The following is a 13,556-nucleotide window of genomic DNA, read 5'->3' on the forward strand; positions in this document are numbered from 1 at the left end:
GAAGAGTGGACACGACTAGTAGCAGGCGGACGGGTTGACCAATGTGAACAAGCCAGATCACAAGTCACCATAGAATTTCTCCACCAGCTAATTATGAGGGGCATATCAGGGGCGTCAGCGCAGCGGTGTCTGACCGGAGTAGCATTTCACTTCCAACTACTGAATTGGGGAGATGTGACAAAGGTTCATCATCAGACAATCCATAAAAGGGTGGAAAAGGGGTCAGCCAAGTCAGGAGTGTAGACGTCCCGTCCCGTGTCACTAAAACTGATTTCTCACATCATATCCCTAACACCATTAACATGACACTCACAATTTGAAGCAACACTACTCTCTACTGCATTTGTGATCGCCTTCTTCGGGGCGCTATGCATAAGCGAATTAGTCCCTCAATCCAAAATTACCACCAGTGGAGGCTTATTACACCAGGACGTAGTCATAGCCAATAATGCAATACGCCTACGCATACACAAATCGAAAACGGTTTCAGCGAGCAGGGGCACTTGGGTACTTCTACAACCCACAAACGGTACACTGAGTCGGGTAACAATAGTAAAAACATATCTAACCATCAGATCACAAAGTAATTTCTTCCTATCACACATTGATGGAATGCCATTATCAAGATACCAGTTCCAAGCTATATTTAATAAATGCATAACATCGGCAGGGAACCACCCCAAAGATTACGGGACACACTCATTCCACATAGGCGTGGCCACGGAAGCAGCAAGAGCAGGACTGTCAGAAATGGAAGTTCAGAGGATAGGGAGATGGCGATCCACGTGTTTGGCAAGATACATAAGACCGGACTTGTTATCCTAATGTGGTTTGTTTCTTTTACAGGTGACGCTAAGCCAACAGTGTGGGTGATAGGCCACTCGTATATGTATTGGGCAGAAAAAAGGGCGAAAGTCTGCCCAGGCAGGAGGAAATTAGAGTTTCATAACACATATTTCAACTAGAGAGGTATTAGAGGCCTGCTATGGCCACAGGTACTAATGGAGGTAATCAAGGTAGGGAGAGAGGCAAGATGTCCGGTCATCTTAGTTATACAGGCCGGGGGAAACAACCTAGGTCATCACAACAGCGCATAACTAATGGCAATAATGAAACTAGACACTGAGCGCTTCAGAGAATTTTTCACAAAACTAGCTATAGTATGGTCAGAGATTGTGCCGATAGCGGTATGGCAAGGTGCGCGAGACATCACGGCCATCGAACGGACAAGGCGGGTAATAAATATTCGGATGGCAAAATTTAGAAGAGACAGAGGCGGTGTAGTGGTACGACACCGACAACTGGAAGGAGATAAAACAGGCCTCATACGGCCCGACGTTCACCTAATGGATATTGTACTGGACATATTCCTGTCAGGACTCCAGGACGGAGTGGAACAAGCGTTAAGAGTGATGGGTGGGGGTCAGAGTCCTGCATACGAGTACGCAGGATCCTCCGCGGCCTGTAAATAGAAAGGACATGTTGGAGAGTTACACTTGTTGGCCAAATTGCCGGAGTGGAGACCCAGGGCATGCTGCAACAAGCTGAATTATTTTAGAAATAAAATGCCTTTCTAATGGAATGAGTATAAAGAGTTAATAAAGCTGTGACCGATCCTCACCCATCCAGTTGTAAGAGTTACATTATTGTATTGTCAAGGAAAGGGGGGCGGTAGGGGGGCTGAGCGTCTGGGTTTGGTTGGGGGTCCCCACAGTCTGCCTAGGCTAGATGCATTTAAAAATTCTTATTAGATACACAGGCGGTGCAGCTTGCTTCGCAGCTGGGCTACTACGCCCAAAGTATTGCCTAGGCTAGATGCAGTTAAAAATTCTGCGCTGACTAGCAGACACTGAAGATTTGGAGCAGACCTCTGAGTAAACAGCTCTTCAGACTCAACCATCTGTGTTACCCCAAACCATAGTGTATGTAGTTTCTTACAGTTAAAAGGCGGGGGAGCGACCCAACCCACCTGGAATTGACGATGCTAACGTCACGTAAGACACAGCAAGGGGACTCCAAAAAGAGTCTCCATTTTTTCCCAAAATTGTGGCACAGACACCACTTAACCCTAGAACGCATACCTGGGGCCTCGCAGGCCCGCCCTGTTAATTGTTTTCTATTTTCTGCAAGATTACTTTAGTTAGAATTTTGAAACTCTAGGTATTCCTCATGTATATAGTTGTTTGTCATTTGAGTTTGAGTTATTCCATGTTATTTGCACACGGGCCTAAAAGGCCCCAGGTATATGAAAGCATAGATTTTTATGGTCATGCGTTCTAGGGTTAAGTGGCATCAATTGCCCCACAGTTGCTTAAAACGGTTGGTGAGGTGATTTTACCAAATCCTCAAGGTTTTAGTCTCCCAAGGATAACACAGGGGTAGAAAAGCCCTTGCGAATCCATGATTTGTTCATCTTTATGAACGTGAGTCTGTCTACATTCTCAGTGGACAGACGTGTGCGCTTATCTGTCAGCACACCACCAGCAGCGCTGAACACACGTTCAGAGAGAACACTGCCTGCAGGGCATGACAAGATCTCCAAGGCGTGAGTGGCGAGCTCCGGCCATTTTTCCAGATTGGAATACCAAAATGAGCAAGGGTCCAGTGACACAGTCATGGCTTCGATGTTCACTTGGAGATACTCCTGCACCATCCTCTCTAGGCATTGACTATGTGTCAGACTTCTTGTCTCCTGTGGCCTTGCAAAGGATGGTCTAAAAAAGTGGTGAAACGATTCCACAAAATTGCTGTTACCAGCAGATACTGTGTTACTGTTACGGTTTGAGTGATGAAGACTCGACAGTCCCACGGTTGGCAAGTTAGAACTGTGAGATTCACTACGTGCACCAGTGGTGTTTTGTGGAAAAGCACATGTAAGATTCTGCAACAGCGTCTGCAGATACTCCTGCATGCGTCAATCCCTTTTTATGGCAGGAATTATTTCGGCAAATTTACTTTTGTACCGGGGATCTAAGAGTGTGGCAACCCAGTAGTCGGGATTACTTCGAATTCTGACAATCTGAGGGTCATGTTGCAGGTAGTGCAGCAAGAAGGCACTCATGTGTCTTGCGCATCCAGGAGGACCAAGTCCTTGTTGTGTTGGTAGCGAGGTAAGAATCATGCTTCCTTCCTCTGCCCTCTCCCCCCAACCTCGCACAACAGAAATGTGATCAAGGTCTCCCTCATCTGATGAGTCTTCCATGCCCATCGCCAGTTCGTCCTCCACTTCTTCCTTGGCTCCTGCACCTTCCTCAACAGTTTGGCTGCTACCATGCACCCTGGTTAATCCCTCTCCCCCACCCTCCCATGCCTGCCGCCTTGGTGCTGCCAACCGTCTGGACCTTGGAGATGTTATCCCTTCCGCATACGACTCCTCCTCTACTTCCTCCACCTCCTCTTGTCCCACCACCTGACTCTGAATTCTGTTTAATGTGTGCTCCAGCATGTAAATCACCGGAATAGTCATGCTGATAATGGCATCGTCATCAGCACTAAACATCTTCGTCGCCATTTCAAAACTGTGCAGAAGGGTGTGTGGCGCCCCTGAAGGTTCAGTCGCCACAGAGTTACTGCATCTCACCGAGAGGTGTGGTATCTCACCCTCAGGTAAGGAAGGCATATGGCTCGGGACCCTAACACCTGCATCCAGCACATACCCGCAGTGGGCGTAGGGCGAGATTGCTCCTAAGGGAGAGCACAGTCCCAGGTCCCTAGCTGGTGGGAGGGTCCTATGTAGTGGGTGCTTAGGGGAGCAGCTTAGCGGAGCCCATGACAGGGAGAGTATAAATAGGAAGCCATCTTAGAAAGAGCAAGCCAGTCAGAGGAGGAAAAGTGACAGGAGCAGAGGCTCGGCATGAGCTCTGCTCCAGAGGCGGGCCTAGCCTGGGAGGCCCAGTACTGAAGGAGAGAAGAGAGGAGTGGGAGCAGGAAGGCTCCAGGAACCGAAGGGACCCTAGGGCTACGGGCCGTGCAGAAGGCCACCCGTACTCCTGCTGCTACCAGGAGGTAGAGGGGTCAGGCCAGATAAGGGGAACCGGTCCCTCAACTAGCGGAGAAACAGCAAGGCTCAACTAGAAACCGGAGGCTGCAGCATTTCATGTACTGCAGGTAAAAGTCCACACCAGTCTCACTAAGAAGGTAGCCACATAGGACCCAGGGGACGGAACACAAGTCGCCCGCCAAGGCCCGAGGATACCGGATAGAAGTGTCACTGGGTGTGAGGTGCAGGGAGAAGGCCAGAGAAAGGACACACAGAAGGGGGTCCTGCTACGTACTCCGGAGCTATCTGGGGGTGGACTGAGCCCCTCACTCAGTACGCACAGCACGACGGGTGAGATTGCTCTGGTACCTGTAATCTGGACTGCAACAACTGTGAGTAAAGATCTTGGGACTGCATCACACGGACTCTGTGTTCATTACTGACTACCTGCACTACAACCACCATCATCCACCCACACTGCCCTGAAGCTACACTCTTCCTGTGGTGAGTAATAATACCATTGCTGCAAAACCACCAGCTTCAGAGGACTGTTCCGCAGCGGTGGCCCCTTTTGCCCCACTCCAGAGGTGGCGTAGTCGGACATTATAAAACCCATATATACAAATTACCCTTGGATTGACCGCCCTGGATCACGGACTGGGTCACCGCCACAGTGACTACAACCCCCAGCGTCTACCGGCCCGGCTCAGGGTTCCCCTCGGCCCAGGGGGCGCGTCAACTTCATAGGTCCCTGATCTTAGACCACTCCTGCAGCGTGATTTGCCCCACCTCTGGATCTCGTTGGCCCAGGCTATACGTCAGAACATATTGCACCAGGGCTTGTCGGTGCTGCCACAGTCGCTGCAACATGGTCAGAGTTGAATTCCACCGTGTCGGCACATCGCATTTCAGCCGGTGAACTGGCAGGCCCAACGACTTCTGTAGAGATGTAAGTCGTTGAGCTGCGGGATGCGAACGGCGGAAGTGAGCACACAGCGACCGTGCCCTCTGCAGAAGGCCATCTAGTCTGGGATAGTGGGCTAACAATTTATGGACAACCAGGTTCAACACGTGAGCCATACAAGGCACGTGTGTGACATTGCCCCGGTGAAGGGCCGCACCCAGGTTTGCAGCATTGTTGCACATGGCCTTCCCTGGTTGCAGGTCCAGTGGAGACAACCATTCATGAAACTGGGTCTCCAGAGCTGACCACAACTCCTCAGCTGTGTGACTCACATTTCCCAGACATTTCAAAGTAAACACTGATGCCTTGAGCCCTGCTGCCAGCATAGTAAGGAGGTGTGCAGGATTCCTTCTGCGCAGTTAGAAAGCAGGTGGCATTACCAGACAAGCTTTGGGTGCAGGTGGAGGACCGAGAGGAGGTTGAGGAGGCATAAGCAGTGGAGGAACTTCGAGATAAAGAGGATTGACGCACAACTCGTGGGGACGGTAAGACTTGGATAGCAGCCCCTTGTCCTGCTGTCACCATAGTTACCCAGTGCCCAGTCAGCGACATGTAACGCCCCTGTCCATGCCTACTCGTCCAAGTGTCTGTGGTGAAATGCACCCTGTCACACACAGAGTTTCTCAAAGAAGCGGTGATGTTGTATGCAATATGCTGGTGGAGCGCAGGCACACCTTTCTTTGAGAAGTAGTGCCGACTGGGCATCTGGTACTGGGGCACTGCGACGGACATAAGGTCTCGAAAATCCACTGTGTCCTCCAGGCGGAAAAGCAGCATTTCTGTAGCCAAGAGCTTGCAGATGGTGAAATTCAACCTCTTAGCTTTCTCATGGCTAGGAGGAAATGATCTTTTACTTTTCCACATCTGAGGGACCGAGGGCTGGCTGTTGTGCTTAGACGGGGTTGAGTAGGGTGTCCCCGGCAAACTGCCGGTCTGTGAGGAAGATGCAGGCGGACATGTTAGGTTGCCTTGATCCAAAGGTGGTGCTCTCAATGTCAGAGAGCGCTCAACACCAGCAGGTGTTTCCACTTCTCAATGAACTGACGACCTGCCAATCACACTGGCTGTTGCAGGTAAAGAGGTGGCAGGTCTGCGTCCAAAAACATGTGTGACTGCTGTCCCCCCAGTCACAGAGGATGAAGAGGCCGCGGATGCACAAGATGGGGCAGATGGTGGTTGGCCCAGCCTGCTAGGCCGCATTGTAGCACAGTGAGCTTCCCACTGCAACTTATGCTTCATATCCATGTGACGGTACATGCATGAAGTACTCAAACTATGTATTTTTTGGCCTCTACTTAGCTTTTGGTGACAAATATTACAGATAACACGAGTTGGGTCATCCTTATCATTCTGAATAAATGCCCAGGCTATGCAAGGCTTAGAGCCCATGTGACCTGAAGAGTCACTACGACTTGTGGTCAGAGGCAGAGTTGTGGTTGAGGATGCAGTTGTTGACGTGCTTCCAGTACTCCGTCTCTGTCCAGGAAGGCGCAACCTAACCTCATCGTCAATAGCATCTGTGACGCCCCGCTGTGCTTGGTATCACAGATCCTAGAAGAGTGTATTGATGGAATCCTCCACAAGAGGCCCCCGTAAACATTCACACATCTCCACCTTCCACCTCAGACCAGCAGAGGGAGCCCGTTAGGGATATAAATAGGGAAGGTGGAGCTAGCCAGTTCAGTTCCTCTGAAGAGTTCCTGCAGGAGAGAAGCCTAAAAGAGGTCAGTCTGCAGTGGAGCTCAGTCTAGTCTAGAGAACTCAGTTAATAGTTCAGCAGTGGAGCACGAGGCTCCTGCTAGCTAGATTCAGTAAGGCATAACCGGAATCCCTGGAGAACTACAAGACCCAGGATCGCTAAGGTGCTGATACGTAACAGAGCCAGGAGACGCTTAGGCCCCGCATAGTGGGAGCGTGAACTCCAAGAGAAGGCCCTACCACAAGGTCAGCCAGCGCAGGACAGAGACAAAGTTAGGCCTAGCTCCAGGCAGGTCAGAAACTTACTACGCAGAGGCAAGAAACAGGAGGCCCTACACCCGCTCATTGGGGAGGATCCTGATATTCACCCTTCACCCTACAGTGCTCCGGGATGTGCCTGAATTTCCTCCAGTAAAAGGTACTGAAGTGACTACCGTGTCCGTTCCCGTTCTTGCTCTGACCCAGCTGGGTCTCGCCTGTCCTGCATTCCCCCTGCATACGCTGCCCTGAGACCTAGCTCCACCTGTGGGGAGCTATACCATCGAGCTGCCTTATCACGGGTCTCAGTGGACTGCTGCAGCGCTGGTGCTTCTCACCAGATACCACAGGTGGCGTCACGAACTCTTATAAAATTAACAATTATCCACTCTTTTAAAGAGTGACCCCAGGGTACAGGCCAGGGAGCCGACCACCGCGACATCCCCAAGGCCAGGCAAAGGCCTGGGTACCGAGTCATCCCCATCCCCTGGGCTAGCCACATCCTCCTCCACCTCCTCCGTTGACCTCATCGACTGGCTGACTGTGGGTTGACAGTAAGTGGGATCTCCAACCTCGTCATCACCACCCTGTGTGTTATCACTCCCGTCGTCCTCAAAGCCAACCTCTTCCTGCCCTGACCGAAAAGTCAAGTTGTCGCTCCAATCAGGTATTTGAGTCTCATCATCGTCTTCATCATTGTCTCCACCAACAGGAGAGACAGTTTGGGAACGAGGGTCTACATTATGCTCAGAACCTTCTTCATCTGGTCCTGGATCCGACTTATAAAGATTCTGGGCATCAGTGCAGATCATTTCCTCGTCTGGATTAACAGAAGCTCTGGAGCAGACCTCCGTTTCCCAGACTATAGTATGAGTAAACAGCTCTGCAGACTCAACCATCTGTGTTACCCCATACTCAGACGGGCAGCTGGAGACTTGGGAGCTGTGAGGAAGCAAGTGCGATTGGGGTGACACCTCTGAGGACTGGAGTATTTGTGATGCTGAAATTGAGGTGTAGGAGAGCCCACTTGAAGGAGCACTTGATATCCGCTGAAGCACCTGCTGTTTTTGTGCCTCATCTGGAATTTGCAGCAATGGGCGTGTCCGTAAGAAAGGGATCGTATCACATTGTCCACGAAAAGAAGTCGACATCTTAGTTTGGCTGGAAGATGGTCTTACTTCTGCAGATGTTACCCCCCCCACCGCGGGGGGGCTCAACCCACCAGCGGACAGGCACCAGTATTGGGAGAGGGGGGCTGGCCGTCAGGGTCCACCGCGGCTCTGGCACAAACCCGGCGACACGGAGGTGGCACGGGCAGGAACGAACTGGCCATGTCGGCTTCTCACTTTTTGGATTTTAGAAGGGCATGACATGCCTATATCTGAGTCTCCCCCTCCTTTTACTCCTCCACCTCTTTTCTTTTCGCATGACTATTTGTACTTGTCACTTTTCCATGTGTTAGTTATGTCTTCTGAGCAGTTTGTCAGCTTTTGGACACCTTTGAAGGTGTTTTCTATATGTTTCTATGTGTTTTTGTTTGCCTGCCATTGGTTTTAACGGTGTTCGAAGGTGTTTGACGAACAGTTCGACAAACAGTTCGGCGAACACACGGGTGTTCAACGAACCGAACCGAACCGAACTCGAACACTACGGGGGTGGCTCAACACTAGTCGGGACCAACCCTTCACTCCACATCTGGACTCTCCAGCCTCACAGGCATATACGAGGCTGCTGAGTTCGGACCAGGAGATCTACGGTTGGTCCAGGCATCGTGGTCTGTACTTGCACTATGAAATATGCCACACCACTAAGGAGCACCACTTTTTTTTAACCCATTAAGGACCTGGACATGTTTTCATTTTTATGCTTTTGTTTTGTTCCTGTCCTTGTTCTAAGAGTCAGAACTTTTTTACTTTTCTGTAGCCTTAGCAGTATGAGGACTGGATTTTGGGGTGTTAGCTCCAGTTTTGAAGCACACAGTTGATGTTATCATGAAAAAACAGAAAAAAAAATCCAAGTGGGATGAAGTGGTGAAAAAAAAAAATTGTAATTACACTATTATTTTTTGGGTTTTGTTTTTATTGTGTTCAACATATGCTAAAAATGATCAGGCAATCAGATTTTCCAGATCTGTACTATTATTTCAATACCAAACAGGATTTTTTTTTCATTTTAGTGGCTAAAAAATTCAGAACCATGTAAAAAAATGTTTTCTGTTGTCATTTTCTGTGACTTCCAACGTTTGTGCATACGTTAAAAATTTGCTGTGTTTTTGTGGCTTTTTTCCGCACAGTTTTGTCATAAAAAATAAAACATTTCTTAGTAAGGGCAAGGTGAATGAGATACCTGAAGTCTACAGTGAGTACGGAAAGTATTCAGGCCCCTTTAAATTTTTCACTCTTTGTTTCATTGCAGCCATTTGGCAAATCCTAAAAAGTTCATTCTTTTTCTCATTAACGTAAGCTCTGCACCCCATCTTGACTGAAAAAAAACAGAAATGTAGAAATTTTTGCAAATTTATTAAAAAAGAAAAACTGAAATATCATATGGTCATAAGTGTTCAGACCCTTTTCTCAGTATTGAGTAGAAGCACCGTTTTGCGCTAGAACAGCCATGACTCTTCTTGGGAATGATGCAACAAGTTTTTCACACCTGGATTTGGGGATCCTCTGCCATTCTTCCTTGCAGATCCTCTCCAGTTCCGTCAGGTTGGATGGTGAACGTTGGTGGACAGCCATTTTCAGATCTCTCCAGAGATGCTCAATTGGGTTTAGGTCAGGGCTCTGGCTGGGCCAGTCAAAAATGGTCACAGAGTTGTTCTGAAGCCACTCCTTTGTTATTTTAGCTGTGTGCTTAGGGTCATTGTCTTGTTGGAAGGTGAACCTTCGGCCAAGTCTGAGGTCCAGAGCAGTCTGGAAGAGGTTTTCATCCAGGATATCTCTGTACTTGGCCACATTCATGGTTTCTTCAATTGCAACCAGTCGTCCTTTCCCTGAAGCTGAAAAACACCCCCATAGCATGATGCTGCCACCACCATGTTTCACTGTTGGGATTGTATTGGGTAGGTGATAAGCAGTGCCTGGTTTTCTACACACATACCGCTTAGATTTATCACCAAAAAGGTCTATCTTCGTCTCATCAGACCAGAGAATCTTATTTCTCATAATCTGGGAGTCCTTCATGTGTTTTTGAGCAAACTCTATGCGGGCTTTCATATATCTTGCACTGAAGAGAGGCTTCCGTCGGGTCACTCTGCCATAAAGGCCTGACTGGTGGAGGGCTGCAGTGATAGTTGACTTTGTGGAACTTTCTCCCACCTCCCTACAGCATCTCTGGAACTCAGCCACAGTGATCTTGGGGTTCTTCTTTACCTCTCTCACCAAGGCTCTTCCCCAACGATTGCTCAGTTTGGTTAGATGGCCAGGTCTGGGAAGACTTCTGGTGGTCCCAAACTTCTTCCATTTAAGGATTATGGAGGCCACTGTGCTCTTAGGAACCTTGAGTAATGTAGAAATTGTTTATAACCTTGGCCAGATGTGTGCCTTGCCACAATTCTGTCTCTGAGCTCCTTGGGCAGTTCCTTTGAGCTCATGATTCTTATTTGGTCTGACATGCACTGTGAGCTGTGATGTCTTATATAGACAGGTATGTGCCTTTCCAAATCAAGTCCTATCAGTTTAATTAAACACAGCTGGACTCCAATGAAGGAATAGAACCCTCTCAAGGAGGATCACAAGGAAATGGACAGCATGTGACTTAAATATGAGTGTCTGAGCAAAGGGTCTGAATACTTATGACCATGTGACATTTCAGTTTTTTTTTTAATAAATTTGCAAAAATTTCTACATTTCTGTTTTTTTCAGTTAAGATGAGGAGCTGAGTGTACTTTAATGACAAAAAAAAAACTTTTTAGAATTTACCAAATGGTTGCAATGAAACAAAGAGTGAGAAATTAAAAGGGGTCTGAATACTTTCCGTACCCACTGTATACTACAATACCTCAGTATTGCAAGTGTATAGTGAAATTACTATTCTATGAAGCTATGGCTGCAACTGAACTTTAGAGGACTAAAAAGTAATTTTCATCCTCAATCCCTATTTATTCAGTGCTATAATCTAAACTATTTTCTATTATACTTGCATTAATAATTCCCTACTGTTCCCAGCCTACATTATCTTACTGCTTCTCTATTTTTTTTCCTACTTCCTGTCTGATGATTCTTCATTTGAAAAACCCAGTACATCCTGGGATAGTCAAATGGAACATCATCAGGGGGCAGAGACTGCGGTCACTGTCACAGCCCCTGCCCCCTCCCTGAAACGAAGCATCATCTGTAATGCTCGTTTCAGGGGCTGAACTAGTCCCTGCTTTGTCCCTCTGCAGAATACAGCACTACTCCCGCAAGTGACACCACTGGTCTCTGCACGCCGGGTATCTTGACACCGCTCTGTTGCCGGCTGTTTACTACTGAGCTGAGCCGACAACAGAGTCCGCGCTGTCATTGTACAGATCGCACAGAGAACAGCACACAGAGACATCACTGATGATGCTTCATTTCAGGGAGGGGGCAGAGGCTGTGACAGTGACCACAACCTCTACCCCCTGATGACGCTTCTTTTGAGTATCCCGGCATGAACTGGAATTCTCAAATAAAGCATTGTCACGGTTCCACCCGTCTGGAATGCAGCTACTGACAACTCAGCCGTCCAATCTGGTGCAAGGGCATGCTGAAGGTGTCAGTACTTTGATTGACAGCTTGGTCGTCAAGTCTGGTGCAGGGGTGTACTGAGCTGTCAGTGTACTGATTGACAGCTCAGATTATCATCTGAGACTAGGAGGTGCTGGCTGTCTCCAGGTGTTTAGTGTCCCAGGTGATTGCCAACTACTTAGCTGAGCTGTTACTCCCAGACATCTGCCAGACATACATTCAGCTTGTGTGAGGTTTATCTCTCTGTGCCTTGTGTTTTGTGAATTGATCTTTCATTGCCTGACCTTGCACCTTGATCTGACCATCCATCTGTTTATCCCCTTCTGCTATGATCCGCTATCCTCCTGGTATTTTGACCTCGGAACGTTACCTGACTACACCTTTGTCTCTTCCTTCTGTTTATGACGTACCCTCCTGGCTTTTTGACCTCGCACTCCTTGACTATCCCGTTTCACGAGTTGGCTGTGAAAAGTGACTCTGCAACACATTACGTCTGGCCAATACGTTTTTCTTTTTCTCCATTATGGAACCTGTTCACACGCTGCTCTGTGACCAGGTGGCAAATTTGACACAGATGACTCAGGATCTGGCTAGGAATGCCAGAATCTGGAGTCATCACAATGTCAGTTGCAGGGTCAAATAATTAATTTGATGAATGTCTCCTATAGCCCTCCACTGCCTGCAGTGGCTGTGACATCAGTACCCGTTGATATACAATTGGTCTCTCCTGAACCTGTAATGGCCCTCCCTGATACATTTTCGTGAGAGAAAGACCAGTTTAGGGTCTTCATGGAGAGCTGTTGGTTATTTTTTACCCAGTGCCCCCGGTCATCAAGGAAGGAGTTCCAGCAGGTGAGAATAATCATGTCCCTACTGCAAGGGGGTCCTCAAACCTGGGCATTTTCCTCGTCCCCACAAGTCCCAGAATTGTTTTCTGTTGACGCCTTCTTTGACAGTTCAAGTCTGATATATGATGAACCCGACAGGATCAAGGTCGCTGAGGCTAAGATCATGAACCTGGCACAGGGGGGTCGCTCATCTGATAACTATTGTACTGATGGAGTGGTCCACTGCAGTTCTGTGGAACGATGCAGCTCTCAGGTGCCAGTTCAACAATGGCCTTTCCAAAACCTTTACGGATGCTCTGGCCCTTTATGGCGCCATGAGGCCATGACCCAGGCCATATAAATGAACCGCAAAATTCGTGAGAGACGTGGTGAATAGTAGGCTGCCCATTATACTTCCCCGGAGAAGGTCCATTTACTGGAGGTGGAGCCATTGGAGGTTAGAGTTGCCAGTCTTCGTGTTGTGGAGAAAAGACAGACAAGATCTCAGACTTTGCCTATACTGTGGCCTCTCTGGACATTTTCTTAAGAATTGCGCAACTCATCCTCAGGCTAGCAAACCGTCGGGAGAATGTCAGAGTCTGGGTGATGGCCAAGGAGGTCAACCAGACTTCCAGGTACCTTTTTAAAGTACTTTCCTCTTATAAAGTACTGATAAATAAGGTGTTATCCTTCGAGAACCAGGTGTTATCAACCTTGGGATTCATTGACCCATTTAAATCTTCGCTATTGACAAGACACCATTATCCCGAAATTTGGTCAAGAGGATAACGGTGGATTTCTCTCTCCACTTGGGAGCGCTCCACTCTGAATCCATCTCCTGTTTTGTGTTGGATAATTTACCTGCTAGGTTGGTAGTGGTGCTTCCATGGTTGCAGATTCACAATCCTGTTATTGATTGGTGTCAGAGGGAGATTGTTAAATGGAGCCACAATTGTTGCAAGAAATGTCTAAAAACCATACAAATATGCTCCGCTAGTCTGAAGGGTCTGCCGGGGTACCTGAAGGACTTCGGAGATGGGTTCTTGGAAAAAGAGGCAGAGATACTACCTCCCCATCATCCCTGTGATTGTGCTATTGATCTTATTCCTAGCACCAAATTG

This window comes from Phyllobates terribilis, unplaced genomic scaffold (assembly GCF_046119375.1).
Source record: "Phyllobates terribilis strain yellow unplaced genomic scaffold, ASM4611937v1 Scaffold_3__8_contigs__length_932513732, whole genome shotgun sequence".
NCBI lineage: Eukaryota > Metazoa > Chordata > Amphibia > Anura > Dendrobatidae > Phyllobates > Phyllobates terribilis.